The sequence below is a fragment of the Dipodomys ordii genome, unplaced genomic scaffold (genome assembly GCF_000151885.1).
Source record: "Dipodomys ordii isolate 6190 unplaced genomic scaffold, Dord_2.0 Scaffold122, whole genome shotgun sequence".
In the NCBI taxonomy this organism is placed as follows: Eukaryota; Metazoa; Chordata; class Mammalia; order Rodentia; family Heteromyidae; genus Dipodomys; species Dipodomys ordii.
The window spans coordinates 3,768,077-3,786,153 of NW_012267338.1; the positions used below are offsets into that span (position 1 = coordinate 3,768,077).

Below are 18,077 nucleotides of genomic sequence, written 5' to 3' on the forward strand. Positions count from 1 at the left end.
TTTCACCAAGAACAGATCCTGCCGCACTGCCACTAGGCATAATTTGTGCTGTTAAAAACAAAACAAAACACAATAGATAACAGGGTGCAGGTGGCTCATGCCTGTAATCCTAGCTACTCAGGAAACTGAGTTCTGAAGATCATGGTTGGAAACCAGCCCTGATTGAAAAGTCCCTGAGTCTCTTACTGTCAATTAACCACAAAAAAGCCAGAAGTGGCTCAAGAGGTAGGGCACCAGCCTTACATAAAAAAAAAAAACAATGGGCGCCAGGTGCCGGTGACTCACGCCTGTACTCCTAGCTACTCAGGAGGCTGAGATCTGAGGATTACAGTTCAAAGCCAGCCCAGGCAGGAAGTCCATGAGACTCTTATCTCCAATAAACTACTAGAAAACCAGAAGTGGTGGTGTGGCTCAAGTGGTAGAGTACTTGCCTTGAGCTGAAGAGCACAAGGACAGTGCCCAAGCCTAGAGGGCAAGCCCCATCACCGACAGAAAACAAAACAAAACAACAACAAAAACCTAAAGGGCAATGCCCAGGCCCTGAGTTCAAGACTGACAAAAACAAACCCAAAAATCTAGACAATTGACCAAGTAACAGTCACCACTTTCAAAGTCCTGGAAAAGAACTCTAACTGTACTATGCTTTATCTACCAGGCCTTTTTTTTTTTTACCCAATTAATAGTCTTCTATAGTAATATTCATTCCAGTCAATCCTATATATATATATTTCCTCTCAATCCTTGTCTTATAGCAAGCATCAGTTTTGGCCCTCATCTGGAGTAAGTGTTCCTGTCCTTCTAAGGTAGTCATGTTTATCTTGCCACCGTCTTCATAATAGGATAATTAACCTCTTAGTAAAATAGAAATCAATCCAGAAGGCTAATACATGTTCACAATGTGCACTTTTTTTTACTGGTTCTATGAGAGAATACTATAGATCATATGGCTGGTAAAGAAAAGAAATGGATTTCTCACCATTTGGGAGCAAGGGGTTCTCAAAATGCCAGCATCTGCTGGGGTGACATAGCCTTCCTTCTCTGCCATACCAAGACAGACAGTGCAACAGAAGGAGAGCGCTCAAGAATGTAGAAGTTCAGGTCTCTGACTCTGCAAACAAAGCCACTAAGCCTGCTTGCTCCTGCCACAACCTTATTTTACCTTAATTCCTACCCAAATCCTACTTTCAAATACCATCACCATATGATTTTTGGAGATTAACTTCTCAATGCCAGAGGAGAAGGAATATCAGCACCACATGAAAACCACAGCAATTAAGCCAGAGCAAAGGAGGGAAATAGCCTTCATCTATCATCTGGATAATGGGGATGGAGTAGGAAATAATGTGAAGAAGAATAAACCAAGCAAAGGAGAAAAGGAACCGTTTTGAATGAAACTTCATCTGTTTTGTTTTGAAATGTGTTCATGTTAATTTTCTTTCTAAAACATCTTATGACTTGTCATCAGATGAGGAAAAAAAAAGTATCTCTCTTACCTTTCCAGAGCTCTCATTCTGTTGTTTCCTTTTAGGTACCACTACTGAGGAATTTCTAGTCTGGCTCATCACTTCAATGGGAATTCGGTGCACATAAGGGGCACATATGTAATTGGCAACCTAATTTTTCGGCTTTCATCAGATGGTGCTATGCCAAATCTTCATTGAACTTGCCAGTTAAATGCACTTGGGAACCAAACAGCAGCAAATCTACCAGCAATAAAACTGAGCAAATTGGAAAGAGTCATTGGCTTTCTGTTTTCCTATCACAACGAAAATTGTTATCATTGAATGTGTTGCAAGTGGGAAATTCTACTTGAAACATTAAGCAGTCCTAAAAGGGAATAATTCATTTACTAAACTTCTCAAATGTTACTCATTAAAATTTATAAACAAGCTTCCTAGTGCAGATATATATTTTTAAACCAAAGTTCAAAATAACTTTTCAGAAGTATGGTTTAGGTTATACACTTTCACTTGTCTTTCTTGTATAACACATCTGATTCCTAATCTTTATTTGGGAAGAAAATTTCCAGAAAATAAGCAAGTAACATCAGTTTTATTTAATGTCGTAATGGGGGGAAAAGGCTATTGACAGATTGTCATGGCTCTCACTTATTATAAATGCAATTTGAGAGTGTGAAAATTACAATCAGCCATGGTTACCAAAAATGCCCTTGAAATATCTGGACTAATTCATGATTTTTGAAGTATGAATTATAGAATCATAATTATCATTATTAATGACAATTAAATAGAGAAACAAGCACCAAAACTTGCCCTTCAAGACTAAAATCAATAATTTAAATATGTATTTGCAGTTTTTAATAAACTACATATATATTTTCTACGTGAAAATGTTCAGAAATAACTTTTATATAAGATTTTTCCTTTGCAATTAACATATTTTTTTCTTACTACCACTATGAAGAAAAGTTTCTTAACTTTTCCTTCTCTAAGTCCAACTACATTAAGACCTTTTAAAATCCTCACTTACTCCTAAAAATTAACATTTTAAACCCTTTTCTGCATAATCAAAGGAAGGGGGAGCTAGAAGGAAAATGTCAAAGGATTGTAGATCATCTTATTCCATAATTATTCACAGTTCCAAGGAAACATTTGACTGACCTATGAATTCTGACTAGGAAGCCATATGGACAGCAGCAAAAGGCAGAGTTCTAGCTACATCACTTATCTTTGGCATGATTTTGGGTTAACTAGTTACCTCCCAAATTCTTATCTGTAGTACTGAGAGAACAACAATAAATGGTTCATAGAGAACATATTAAATGCCTACTATTTCCTTTGTTAGTAAATATCCATTTACCATGCTTAATCTAAGAAGTTACAGTATTCCATATTTACTTATATTTTTCTACTGGGCCCTTTTTATTCACTTTGCTGTTGTTTCTTTCCAATATCACTGTGTGTGTGTGTGTGTGTGTGTGTGTGTGTTGCTTCAATTTTTGCATACTTCCATTATGATGCTAGGTCTTGATCATATGCTTACAACAGTCTTAATGAGCTCTAAACTTATTGAAGCAGATGCAGAAGATTCACAGGTGTTCGCAGTGTACAAAGGGTCAACTGTAATGGTGGCATGATTGACTTTTAAAGATGAAACAATGGTCATAAACCACGGAAGAAGATGAAACAAATAAAACATCAGACTTACCTCTTTGGCTTCCTAAATGTTACCTTCCATCAACAAAAATTGTTGCCCTCTGATAGTAGACTTGTTCCCATGCCATGAAACACACCATAAAAGCTGACTTTTACAAAGCATACTTTGCTTTTACCCCATGATTGCCACATTTCAGAAGTCAGACAGCAGAGAACTGGAGGTGTGGCTCAAATGATAGGGTACCAGCCATAAGCAAGTAAGCCCAGCAAGGCTCTGAGTTCAAATTATCACACCGAAAAAAATCTATCTGTGGTCAGATTGTGGCCAATTATACTACATAGAGCTCATATGTACTTGTTCACACACACACACACACACACACTCCAAAGAAGTTTAGGTTGATTCCTGGGAGCCATTTCCCAATAGGCAATACATCAGATGACAAAGATCCTTGTCATCTTGGAAGGAAGCTAATAAAGAGCCTAAGTGATGTTTGTCAGGTACACAAACATCTCTAAATATAGTGACGGCATTATTTACCTGGAAATGGTACTACATTCTACCAGAATGTCACGCATGCGCGCGCGCGCGCGCGCACACACACACACACACACACACACACACACACAGAGTTAAATGCACAGCTTCAGCTTCTTTCCCACTAAAGACATAACAGTATAGGAGAAGAGATAAAGAAAGGGACTGATAGGAAATCTTTCAGAACCTGATGAAACCTGACCCTAAATGAGGCCAGGCAAGAGGAGGGGCGATCAAGAGAAAAATAAGTTAGGTAAGCCACAGCACCACACAGCTGAAGGGGGTCATCAGTCAAATGATGCCAAATGGGCAGTGGGTCCTGGGCCTAAAGCCTGCGGTGGAGGACCTGGTGTGTAGAAACTCAAGTCCCAATTTCAATAACAGTTCTGATGCTTCCATTCCAGGCCAGGATGCGAGTGGAAAGGGTGTCAAGGAAACCAGCACACCAACAAGCAACAACACCCACAATAAAACTAGAAAGAGCCTCAGAGGGAGGCCCTCCTTTAGGGGAGGGAGGGAAAGATCTAAGAGAGAGAGAAATGACACCAGGCATTTCCAGCTTGCCCCCTGACCCGCCAGCTTCTCTCTACACGCCTACTTTCCTTTCATCCTGACCTACCTAGACTACTTGAACTTGAGGGACAGTGTACCAGGATGCCTTGGAGAAAGCCAAGTCAGCACAGTCAAGTTTAGCTTCCCCTAAAATGAAAAGTCAGCGGCAGGCCAGCTTGCAGGAGAGTATGGGGAGCCAGTTAAGAGATGAGTGGATGCACTTGGGTGGCTGGCACTACCCCCTGCCCCCTGCCCCCTGCCCCCTACCCCTGGCCCCTGCCCCTGGCCCCTGCCCCTGGCCCCTGGCCCCTGCCCCTGGCCCCTGGCCCCTGGCCCTGGCCCCTGCCGGGGGAGGGGTGGAGTGGGGGAGGGGAAACTCTCTCTTTCAGGTCTGCAGAAGGCCGCGAAGGTCGCGTGGCCGCGCTGCCCGGCTGGCAGCCCCAGAGCACGGCCTGCCGGGGAGGTGGCTCGGGCCCTGCACACGCGCTCACACCCGGCGCACTCGCGCACACTTAGAAGCGCCTCCCCACGGCCCTCCCCTGCCCTCCTCTGCCTCCGCTCCCCTCTCCCTCCCCGCAAATAGTCGCCGATCGACCGACTGCCAATCCGCCTCTCTCTCTCTCTCTCTCTCTCTCTCTCTCTCTCTCTCTCTCGCAACAACATGACAGACTGGAAAGCCGCGGTTCAGGCACAGCGGCTGTGCTGGCGCGGGCAGCAGGCGCTGGAGGATTATTATTAAATCACGCCGCTCGACTCCTGCCACTGGGAGTGGACCGAAGGGACCCGACAGCCCAGAAGGGGCGGGGGACGGACAAGGAGGGGGGTCCGGAAGGACACCCAGAAGACGCCGATCCATGAGTGCCGGGGAGGAGCCCTAACCAGCGGCGCCAGCCCTCCAGGTAGTACCGGCCCCCGCGCCGCCCCCTCCGCCCGCCCTGCGCCCCGCGGGTCGCGTGTCCAGGCGCAGCCGCCGCGCCCCGGCCGGCCTCGGGGCGGACGCGGGGATGACCGCCCCGCAGGTGACCGCGCCGTGCCCGGGCCGCTCCCCGAGCAGCTCCCACCCAGGCCCCGGGCTCTGGCCGTGGGCTCAGACGCGGCGATCCGGCCTGGTGGACCCGTGGAAGCGAAGCGTACGGGGCTCCCGGGTCCCTGGCTGGAGCCCCCCATCCCCCGGCCCGGGTTCCCGGGGGCTCCCGGGCGCTGCGGGGCGCGCAGGGTCACCCAGCCAAGAGTTGGCACCGGCTCTGGGCCGCTCCCCTCTCTGGTGGCTCGCAGCCGGCAGGTTAGGGGCTGCGGGGCAGCTCCGGAGAGGCGCACGCCGGCTGCCGGTGGCAGGGCGGGGACGGCGACGCGAGGGGGGAAGGGAGAAGGGGGCGGGGAGCCCGGGGCTCCCGGCGGAGCCGCAGTGCCCACGCGGGGACCGCCTCTCGCCTCCGCCGGCGGGTCCTGGGGCTCTGAGCTTCCTGCTTTGGAGGCAGGAGCAGCCCAGCGGACTGGAGAGTGGACCGATTGCTTTGTGGTGGCGCATCCAGGGCTCCAGTGTGTGTGTGTGTGTGTGTGTGTGTGTGTGTGTGTGTGTGTGTGTGTGTGTGTGTGTGTGTGTGTGGTGGCGCATCCAGGGCTCCAGTGTGTGTGTGTGTGTGTGTGTGTGTGTGTGTGTGTGTGTGTGTGTGTGTGTGTGTGTGTGTGTGTGTGTGCGCGCGCGCGCGCGCGCGGTGTCCCCAGGACTCCTGCATGCCTGGGTCACCTGAGCGGAAAGTCAACCCTGATCAGGAACTGCAGGTGGTTTCCAAGCTACCCTCTCACCTTTTGGCTTGTGTCTGGGGTGGGGGTGGGGGGTGGATGGGAGGAAAATTCTTCCCCTGGGTGGCATCCAGGCTTAAGAGGTGGTGGAGGGATTTGTGAATGGCGCGCTCTCGCGCTCCTGGAGGCTGAGCCTTGCTGATGTAAACCCGGAGGTATCCAGAGTGAGGGAAAGGCTATTTATGGCAAAAAGAAAAAAGAAAAAAAGAGTTGTGAAATTTCTCAGGGTTTACTTCCGACTATACGGAGCTTCTCCTTTTCTCTTCTCTCTCAGAATTAGAACTGATTAGGCTTCTTTCTTTCTCCCTGGGGTGGAACCTCCCAGATGAAATGAAGGAGGGATGAAGATCTCAGGGAGCAAAAAGAAAGTGCAGTCCTTAAAGTCCCTAGATCTCTGGCCTGGTCATGTGTTAATGCCCCTGTGTCAGCAGCTGCAATGACCTCTTCCAGGCCTTGAGCAAGGGCCCACCAGGCAGGAAATACCTGCCTGGGCTCAACAGCTTGCATTTCTGTCATCTTCACAGCTGAATAATTTCCCAGTGAAATGTTAACACATCCTCGGTCTTCCCCTCCTTCTAAAGGCTATTAAAATAATCTACACACAGTTTACACAGAGTTGATTTTTATTAGAAGCCTTGGGAGGACCGTGAAGCAGACAGGGAAGTGAGTTTGTGGCTATTATTACTGTTTCTTGAAAGAAAAACAAAACACCAAACAACTAGTAATTAAGGGAAGCCCAGGACACCTTTTTATCCAGGCTATACTGTAATTCGTTTATTTTGGTTTCTCTTTCTATTCATTTTACAACAGGGACACAACATGAGGTTTAGAGATGACTTGAAAATTGATATTAGTCCTCAAAAGTAGCAATCTACCCTCTTATAGAACTCCTGACTGTTTCTGATGAGAGGACAGTACCCTTGACAGAATGCCCACACATGGAAACTGCATACCCAAACCACCACCCCTTCAGTAACTTCATAAAGAAAGAGAAATTGTCTGTTGTTAGAGTGTTTGTCTTCATGTGAGTTAATTAAAGAATTGATTACAATCATTTTGATTTTTTTTAAGTACTGCTTGCTTTCCCTCCTCCGTGAAGTTGTCTTTCCTCTACATTCCAGTTCAGCTGAAAGACAAAGTAGAGCAAAGGACTTGATAGTTTGAATTGGCTAGACTCATAATAAAGTGCCTTTCCCACACCTAAGCATGTGCTGTTCTACACATCAGGTTAGGCATCCAGTGGTAAGTACCACTCTAGTGGTGCGAGGTGGAAACCTTACCTTACCTTTGCCAGGCCTTTAAAACATAGGTATAATTGGGACTTAGCTAAACATGAACGTGATCTTCTGTGTTGCTGTGACCATTGAAAGTCATGTTTATGAATACCTTGTTTTATGATGGCCAAAATAAGTAACTTCCTTATTTTAAAGTTATTTATACCATTGAATGTTAATCTATATCAAACTCAATATATTTTTACAGTGCTCTTAATTTGAATTGCTTTTGCATTTTATTATTCTTGGCTATAGTCAAAGTAAAAGGCCTATTATGTTCACCTGGAAGGTGTGTGGGGGGTGGGGTGGGGGGTACATGTGCACAGGGCGTTCCTTACTCCTGTCCATTAAGAACTATTGGCCAATCAGAAGGAATCTTACTCTTACTCTGAAATACAGAGTTAACAGCCCATGACAATAGAAGATTCCATGTCTAATGAGGACTCCAGGAGCCTAGCACATGACAATAACATTTCACACTGGATTTTGTCTGAAAAGACTTCAGAGGGTAGTTAAGACTTGGTCTTGATCTTTAAGGATAAGGAGGATTCGTAGATTTTGTTTGAGAAGAAATATAAAGTCTAAGATGAAAGACTCCTGAAAATGAAAATAAGAAATAAGGAAAGATAAGTTTGTTTCCAAGTTGTGTTAGACACTGTCTTAGACATTGTTATGTAAAGTGCAGTGTCTGTTTCTGATGCACACCATTCTGTAAATTCTATTCCTGTACATTGTTAATATTTTTTCACCTGGGAAGACAAACTTAGTCTTTTTTTTTTTTTTTGGTCAGTTGTGGGCCTGAACTCTGGGCTTGGGCACTGTCCCTCAGCTCTTCAGCTCAAGGCGAGTGCTCTACCACTTGAGCCACAGTGTCACTTCCTGTTTTCTAGTGGTTTATTGGAGATAAGAGTCTCACAGACTTTCCTGCCCAGGCTGGCTTTGAACCGAGATCCTCAGATCTCAGCCTCCTGAGTAGCTAGGATTATAGGTATGAGCCACTGGGGCCCAGCTTTATATAGTCTTTTAATAAAATATACAACTAGTTGCATTGTACTATGATTCTACCTGAATAATACAATTGACTTGATCATTTCAGAGGTACAATATATTGCATTTTGAGGAAATGTACTTTAAATGTTTAAGTATATCTGAATAACATTGAAGTGCTGAGATAGGAGTAATTGACAAACTTGTACATGTGTATCCTGTCTACAAAGGAGTACGTTAAGTTGTTCATGACCCAAACTTCGTTAGTCTTATTCTAAATAAGAGTGATTATGTCTAAGACAACAGTTTTAGTGAGCATTCATTGAGTGTTTAACATTATATTATCACATAAATATACAGCCAATTAAAGAATCTATTTTCTATATTAGTTTTGTTTTAAAGTGGTTGTTTTATCAGAGAGATTCAATTTCATTAAAGTTATTATATACACCCACATAATATAGTTCACTCATCCTTAATTACTTGTTATGAATATAGAATTATGATACCAGATATATCTGGAAGTTTTTATATTTGTAGCAATAGTTTTAAAGATCTTTTAGCTATCTATCTCTAATAAATAATTAGAGCATGTTCTGTTTCTGTTCTGAATGTACTTTTTCTTTGTGTGTGTGTATATATATATATATATGTATCTATTTCATTGTTTTCAGGCAAATGAAACATGGCTGACATGTATTTCTTTGTTTTAGTAAAACAAAACAATGACAACAAAAAATCATCAGAACAGAACTTTGAATCTATCTATTCAACATGACAGCCCAGAAGGATGTTTTAGTGACAGCAAAGAAACTGTCCAAACATTAAATATAACTTTCAATAGCCAAATGGAATTACTTTCAGATTAGTTGAATTAAAAGATTTTCCTGTGTATTTCCTTGACAGTACATAGATAAGGTTTATGACAGAAGTGAAAGCCTATTAAATCACCAATTTCATATTCATGTAAGAATGGAATGATTTCCAACATGGGCTACAAACCAGCCTGTACAAGTCAGCCTATCTGTTAATTGGTTGTTTGTGAGTTTCTTTTTCTACTTGATGTCACAGGTGTATCATGTTGATAATATAATCTCACCTACTAGATGAACGACAGCTTCAGCATGATTTCCCTATTGGGTAGTGACAGAATCAGCTTGCTTTATGTTGAGGACATAGGTTTCTATCAGCAATGTTATTTTCACCATGCGAGAATGTCAGTTCACAATAAAACATAAAGTCTAGTGTTGGAGAAGCAGTGGGGAAAGATGGAGAACTGTGAGAAGCCATTGTAACAGAAGAAAGATGTTCCACTATGATGTTTGAGCAAAATGTGAAGCTGGCTATCTTGAACTGCAGTTGATAGAGTACTGTTCTCAGCATTCAAAGTTGAAACCGTCAAAATGGCATTTTAGCTGATTTCCTATCCATTTTTTTAAAAAAAAGAGATAAAAAGTGAAGTCTTTGCTAAGTTCTTCAGGACATTAAAAACTGTTAAAAGAGCCAGGCACCAATGGTGCACGTCTGTAATGCTAGCTACTCACGAGACTGAGATCTGAGGATCATGGTTTAAAGTCAAGAAACTCTTTGAGACTCTTATCTCCAATAAACTACTCAAAAAAGCCAGAAGTGGCTCTGTAGCTCAAATGGTAGTATACTCTCCTTGAGCAAAAAGAAGCTCAGGGACAGTGTTCAGGCCCAGAGTTTAAGCACCAGGACCAGCAAATAATAATAATATTATTAATAATAATAGTTAAAAATTACTTCTGTGATTATTGACAGAGAAGTTGATTGGCCTGATTCCCTGGCCTTCTACCTAGATGAACTTAAAGCATAGTCTTTGAATTATATTATTTACACTGTATGCACAAATTTTTAAATTTTCATTAAATTGATGAAAAGTTTAGGATTCCTTAGTGGAGTGCTCTGTTGCTAAGTAACTTGCAAAAACTCTTTCCTAAATAAAGTCATGGCCAATTTCTAACCTAGTGCACTGATGCTCAAAAAACGTGTTGTCTGAGCAGGCACGGCAAGGCAATTCTTGTTACATTAGTAAAATGCCAGGTCTGGAACCCTCAGAGTCAGTTAATCAGAAACTCTGGTATGGGGTCCTCTGAATTCTTGTGTGTTCCACAGTTAAACAAACACAGACTTTGAGTATTTTAGACTGAAATTTAAATTTGTCTCTGAGAACATAACAGCCTGGTAATGACCCCAGCCTACATCTTATTGGTAGTCATTCAGAAAGCAAATACTAGGCAGTGTGCAAAGGTCAACAATTTTCTGTTGAATATTATTTATTCTTATGTGCTATTTTTGGTTTGGGTGTGCAGTAGTCATCTTGCTCCTGATAAGATGACAGTCATCTTATCTGTACAACACATTGTAGTAGGAAGGCCAGGGCCTAGACCTTTCTATTCCAATATGTTTTTAGCTCAGTGATTGATAAGTATAGTACTTTCCTTGATTTCCAAGTGCATGTCTCCTAAGAAGTCTTCACATTCTTTCTTATAACTGAAATTTGTGCTCATATAATACTTCACCCTGTGTCTTTTTAAATTAGTCAATCTGCCCATCTCTCCTTGCATTGGAATAAGGCCTATTCTCTAAGACTGGGACTCTTGCCTCTGAAATGGGTGCATTTCCTGAGCCCTGTTGTCTGCCAACAGACTCCTGAAACCACATCAGTTTCCTGGATCTGTAAACATTGCCAGCTGTGAGAGGTGTGCAATTCATTTCAAGCTCATCCTTGGACTTTGTGATGGCCTATAGCCATTCCCCCAGAATCTCAGACTGGCTGGATTTCTTGGAACAATTTACATCTGAGTCTCTACGGTGCTTTCTAGACTATAGGCACTGTCGTTTATAACAATCACCAGACCGGTTTATTTTGCTACATGTGCTATTAATTATATTAATTACAACATTTTATAAATGTTATGTAATCTATTCCACACCTCCTGTGGTATGATCTTAAGGTTACTGGTAACTTATGATGGTTGTCAAACCACTTTGCCCACAGTAAATGAAATGAAATTTATTCTGCACCTTATGTAATGTCTGGATAAAATATGTGAATACAAATATATGTGCAATGAGTGTAGGAATGTTTTAGGGCTGGCTTGTTTGTCTTTTTCTAGTCACTTGTTAATGTCAAGTGAACTTGCCTCTTCTACTTTCTTCTTCATAACATTTTAAAATATGATTTGTTTAGAATATGTAGAATGCATAAATAATTATGCTCCAGAGATTTGTTGCCTTCCCTCACGTTCCTTACTCACTAAAAAAAGTTGGCATGTTCGTATGTCCCAGAAAGTTGTATTAAGCCAGATTTTCTATGGTAATTCAACCTTCCAAGAATTCCAGTGCTCTTCTTCTCCTATTAATATAAGCCTGTCATATTTATGCACCTACTCTCTGACATGAACTCTTTTATAAATAGTTAAATATAGAAATTTTGCTAATGAGTCTTTATTATTGTTGTTATTATTGGTGGTGGTGGTAGTGATGTGTGTGTGTGTGTTTTACTTATTTTGGCATAGTGGAAAACAGTATAATACACACTGATATGAAGTTTACTTTTGCTCATATTATAGATTCACAAACTACCAGAGTAGTCTGTCTGAATCTATAGAATGTGTCAAGTGTGTGTTCCTTCCTAATATACAAGACTTTCATCAATACTGTTGACAAACATGAAGGAGAAGGAAAATATGTCTTCTAGGAATGTCATATAAGCAGGTTAGAGAAAGAGTGTTAAATCAGACCCAAAGCCAACCTTAGAAGTATGGCCAGCCATGAGTTATTTCAGGTAATGTTTCAATATACTTGATACATTACAAAACCAATGAGTTTGTCTGAGATTATCAAATCTTCAAAGCAATGTTATTTACTAGAGAAATTCCTGGGGACAATGTATGCCAAAAAGTAACGTATTTATATACAAATATTAAAGTAATACTTTAATACTAAGACAATCTGCTAATGGCTTTCTTAAAAAGTTAGAACACACTTGCTACAAGATGAATCTTACACAGACTTACAAACTGGATCACTAAAGAAAACATAACAAATGTGAACACAATATTTCAGCAATATTCACAAATTTCAGCAATATTAAGACAGATTGACTTTGGTAATCTTTATAGTGTGTTCCAAGATGTTCTAATATGGTGGGGTTAGCGAGATAACTTCATCCACAGCCGTCCAGTTTCTGGAAGGTTGGAGGGCCCTGACAATATGAAGTCCAACCCCTCTTAACAGTTCTAATGGACGAAAGACCCCCAAACTCTAGCTATCCAGTGAAGACAGAGAAACTTGCCTTTCAAGAGATTTCAGAGGAGCCTCAGGTCCCAGGCTCAGAGATCTAATGCAGGAAAAGACCAATGAGAAGTTGTAAAGGAAAGAGCCATCATTTGAATATAGGATAGACGGGTAAAATTGAACTTAGAGAGATGCTTCAACCTTTCCCCCCTCCACCACCTTCTGATCTGATAGGCCTATCTTTTCAGTTATCTTTCTTGCCAGGGAGCTATGCAGGGTACTGGTACCCTGCTGGCTGATTTTGTGAACAGGACAAAATGTGTTGTTTTTGTCAATTCCAGAAGCTGCTTCTGTGAATGCTTCATTTGTCCTTGTGAGGACTTGCTCTCACTTGGATCATCCTGGTGGGTCCTTCAACACTCACTTCAAATGCAAATTCAGCCAAGCTTGTCTTAATCCTTGGTGGAAGTCTAACTTGAGTTTCTGTAATAGTTTGTGTGATTGCTTTTAAATCTCCACTTACAAGGATTATAACTCTCTGCTTGCTTTAGCTTCACGCTCTGTGAGGGGAATGGTTTTTGGTTTTATACTTTTTCTCTAGTCGTTGGTACAAAAGAGACACCTGAGTATTTGTAATGAGGACTGAAAGAATCAGTGCACTGAGGTTTGACTGGTTGTCTCTTGGTCATCTTAAGTGAACTATTTTCAGTTCAAGACACTATCCTGTATTACAGCTAGGCTTGTTTTGAATTAAAAAAAATCTTCTGAATTGAGAATTTAGTAATCTAGAATGACTAAAAATCTGGAAGGAAATGAAAGACACGGAGCAGCTATGACATCAGTACGACAGGCATTCCAGATTGCTGGGGTCTCAGGAACCAAAAGCAGCAGCTCAAGATTTGTGGCAAAAGCAGGTCACCTGGGAGAGCTAGTATAGTCACTTCCTCCACCCAGAATCTCTCTGCAGTCACTATCTGAAGGCGTCTGGAATGTGGCATTTCCTGCTCACTTCCCATACGAGAGTTCCATTATAAAATGTCCACATATCTGAAACTGCATACACCTTGCAGAATGCTTTCATGTACCCAATATTACCAGGCCCTGTGTACATGTGAGTCAAATGAACAGATGTGTTTATTGTCCTTCCCGAACTATTCGGTTCCTGGTTGTAGAACCTGTTTGGGTAGAATGGAAGTTGTTGAATGCTTTCCACAGTAATGATCGGTTTTCCTGACACACTGAGTCTTGTTTCTAGAACTCCAGTCCCCCACAGGCATCATTGCCCTGAAGGTCCAATGTGACAATAGGAATCTTTGCTGCTATTGAAAAACTTTGATGAATTCTATGACACTGACATGATGCGGTATTGACCTACTGATCACTTTTGCATAATGGTGCTAAATGATGTGAATCTATGCATCCTTCTTAATAGTTACAGTTTCTTGTTGGGTCAGAAGTTGATTGAATTTCAAGTGCCTGAACGATAGATGGCCTTTATGTGGCACATATTTCCACTTGATCTTCCTTTCATGGTTTTGAAGTAGATCCTGAAGGTCATATGTCACTACTTCTTTCATCTATTATAAAGAGAGATGTTTAAGTTATGAAACAGAAAAAGAGAAGCTGCATTTCTTAGTCATTTCTTGTTTAGGAACCACTTCTATAACTTGGAGAACTAATGTGAATTCAAGAAATAAATTAGGAACCAGGTGTGTGATGCATACCCATAATCCCAGCTATTTGAGAAGTGGAGATAGGGGGATTGAAGTTAATTTATTATCATAGTGTCTATCTTGTATAACTTGTTCCTGATGATTCTGAAGGTCTTTAGTCTATTATTTGGAAAGGATAATTGTCTGTACTCTCCAGAGAAATAGAAATAATAGGATCTATATGTGTTCTACTTATCTAGTCAAAGATTTGTTTTAAGGAATTGGCTTACATGACTGAAATCTGTAGGACTGACGGACAGGTCGAAATTTCATGGTATAGTCTTCAGGCAGATCTTTTGTTCTTCAGGAAACCACAGTTTTTGTTCTTGAGGCCTTCACCTGATTAGAAGTGGCCCACTCATATTATTGACAGTAATGGCTCTACTTAAGGTCAAATGATTACAAATAATAAATATGTCTACAGGATAACTTCACAGAAATATCTAGGGTAGTGTTTGATTATCCAAGATGAAACACAAAATTAACCATTACAGCGAGTGAGTGGCAATAGTTTAAGATGATCTCATTTACACACTAGGTTCGTGTGTGCATAGCTTCTTTTCTTTACAGATGTTGAAGCATTGTTTAGTTATTGGCATATTTTGAGAGCATTATCATTTATTTATTTATCACTCATTAGGGCTATAGATAAGAATCTCACAGACCTTTCTGCCAGGGCTGGTTTGAAACTGGGATGGGTAAATCTTAGACTACCTAAGGAGCTAGAATTACAGGTGCAAACCATGAGTGCTGGGTTTGATTGTCAAGTTTTATTGATAGCCTTGCTCTTCATATACCACAGGGAAGTAAATATTTTTGTTTACTGGCACTAACTGTGTTTTCTCTAATGTGACTTACATATTATATAAAGCTACATTTGGTTTGTTTCCTTATTCATTGAAATTGGATTTGTCTGCCTGGTATCAGAGGCTCTTTATAAGCTCATCACACTTGGTTAATCCAAGCATACATCTCCCACGTTGTTAAGGTCATGCCACTTAGAGTGTCCTCTTATGCACAGTGTATGCATTTAATCCTTTCTGTTTATGCAAATCTCAGCTGTCATTACAGGCCTAGTGCCATGACACCTTCCATGACGACTTCAACCTGCCTGGAGAGTTTCCTTTATGGCAATCTGAATTGTGAGCAATACCTAGTTGGCATCAGACAATTAAGTGCAGTCTGTTCCCCTAAAATATGTTTTCCTGTAAGGTGAATTTGCTCCTACATGATGGGTAAATGAGGGACGTATGCAAGGAAAATGTGGAAGTTAGTTCCTGTGTGATTCCTCCCACCCCCCCCCCACATGACATATGGGTGACTGACTAGATAGATTGCCTTAACTGAAAACACCTGCCTAGTTTCTGTTTTGTGAATTAAAAGGCCCTAATGTTTTCATTTTTATCAGCTGTATACTTTTTATGTAGTCTAGCAGTTAAGCTGGCATAATGTAATATTCTAAAATCCAATAGAAGAGATGAGCTCCTCCAAGTCAATTAATACTAAGATTTTTTTTGTAGAATCCTATGAAAATCCTTGGTGAACAATCCACTAGTAAACCATCCATATAATTTAATTTCAAAAACTGTGCTGCTCCACTAACTGGCAGATATAAAGGAAAATGAAAAAAATAAATAAATTTCTGTTGTTTTATAATGACATTTGAAATGTTGATTTGATTCTTTTGTGTGTGTGTGTGTTTTCTTTTTACTTTTTTTTTTTCCTTTTTGGTCTTAGGGCTTGACCTCAGGACCTGGTAGCTGTCCCTGAGCTTTTCTGTTCAAGCCTAGTGCTCTACCACTTTGAGCCACAGCTCCACTTCCAGTTTTCTGGTGGTTAATTGGAAATAAGAATCTCACAGCCTTTCCTTCTCTGAGCTGACTTTGAACCACAGTCCTCAGATCTCAGCCTCCTGAGTAGCTAGGATTACGGGCATGAGCCACCAGTGTCTGGCTATCCACGTCCTTTGTTACCTTGTACCTTTAAAGTATTCTCAAATAGATTTCAGTTAAAACTCTCAAAGAAACAGAATCCTTTTCCAATTAAAAAAATAAAATGCATCATTTTATGCATAGGATAACTAAGCAAATGTGGAATGCCTCAGAATCAAAATAACTCTTAAAATTAATGAGTTCCATTAGGCAAATAGGAAGATAAAAGAAACAATTGTAGGCTGGTTTGGCATGACCTGTGTTTTGTGTCAAATGTTATTCACTTTAGAGTAAAATTCTGTGCTGCCTTTCTGATATATGTTTTGCACATGTACTTGTATCCATATTATTCGCAGACCTGATCTGACTCATCCTACTTAACATTTCAATAGCTATGGAGCCAGAAGTGACTTTGTGGTTTAGGTTCATAATCAGTTTACTTTAGAAGATGATTGTATTGTGGGGTAAAATGATCATTATATAGTCATTGCTTTAAAGTTCATGTTATCTACTTTCCATTGTTTTGATTTATGAATAACTTTCTATCTGTGACATGACTTATAATCAAAATGATATAGTACTGTTTTACACTTATTTGATTTTTATGCAAACTTATAATTATCTAGGCTCAGCATCTTGTTTAATACATGTAATAGAAGCATAATTAAAACAAGTGATAAAAATTAAAAATAGGAACAAGGCTTTTGTACTGTGCTGACCTAATAAACACTGTTATAGGACACACTTTTTTTCTGTAGAATTGAGGAATGAAGAAAGAACTGATAGATGTATTGTAATAACCTGTGACCTACTGTTACAAAGTATAATAATTGGCATTTGTTGAAAGCTACTATTGAGTAGCTTACTTAATACTACTATTAAGTACTTATGAAACAACACTACTATCTCTCCAAGACTTAAAAAGAAAATAATCTTTTAATGGAAAGGGGGGAAGATATCCAGGTGAAGTCGGAAATAAGAATAGGTGAAATAATTCTGTTATTCTTACTGTAAGCTTATACAACCTCCTTATTTTCTAGCATTCTTGAATTTCTAATCATTTGAAAATTAGTGCCAAATTTGTTTAGCACATATATAGCTTTTTAATCTATATCTCTAGTGCAAAAATAGAAGATAGAAGGAATATTTTTGAATATCTGGAATATCTTTAAAAAAAGAATACTTAACTTTTTCATGTTTAAATTAGAAAAATGTAAAGGGTGTGATCTTCAGAGCATCTTTTTTCCTCTTTAAAATCAGTACATATTTCCTCTGAATAAGCCAGGAAAACTTGTTAGTCATTCTTATTACTGGCAAGTTTCATCCAGCAGCTTGTACTTGGTTCAAGAATCAGTTCATAATAAAAATGTGAATTATATAATAAAAAAGGGAGTTGTCATTGGAGGATTTAGTTGAGTTATGATAAATTTGTTAATTTTTAACTACAAGATAAACATCTGAAATTTTGTATCAGCCAATTTTGATATGGTCAGATGATGTTTATAAATGTAGCTCATTTTTTTTTTTGGGTCCGGTCATGGGGCCTGAACTCTGGGCCTGGGCACTGTCCCTCAGCTCTTCAGCTCAAGGCTAATGCTCTACCACTTGAGCCACAGCACCACTTCTGGGTTTTTTTCTTTTTTGCTTATGTGGTGCTGAGGAATCGAACCCAGGGCCTCATGCATACAAGGCAAGCGCTCTACCACTGAGCCCATGTAGCTCATTTTTTTTTATCCAAATATAATACATCTGCTCGAATAGCATAGCTTAGAAACTATTTCAGTGCACTGCCTCTCCTTAACTTAAGGGTCTAGAACTGCATGGACTAAACTCTTATGGTGTTGCAATTAATTTCTGAAAAGATAAAAATTATTTCCTTTAAAAATACTGTGGTATCCTTA

General features: G+C 40.5%; 1 protein-coding gene across 1 annotated transcript in view; it reads left to right on the plus strand.

Moving 5' to 3' along the window:
* Positions 1 to 4,866: 4,866 nt before the first annotated feature.
* Positions 4,867 to 18,077, plus strand: part of Ccser1 (coiled-coil serine-rich protein 1) — a 401,729-nt gene continuing 388,518 nt past the window's right edge. Inside the window, exon 1 of the mRNA XM_013029707.1 lies at positions 4,867 to 5,105. The gene's annotated coding sequence lies outside the window, so the exon portion shown is untranslated. The remainder of the gene's footprint in view (positions 5,106 to 18,077) is intronic.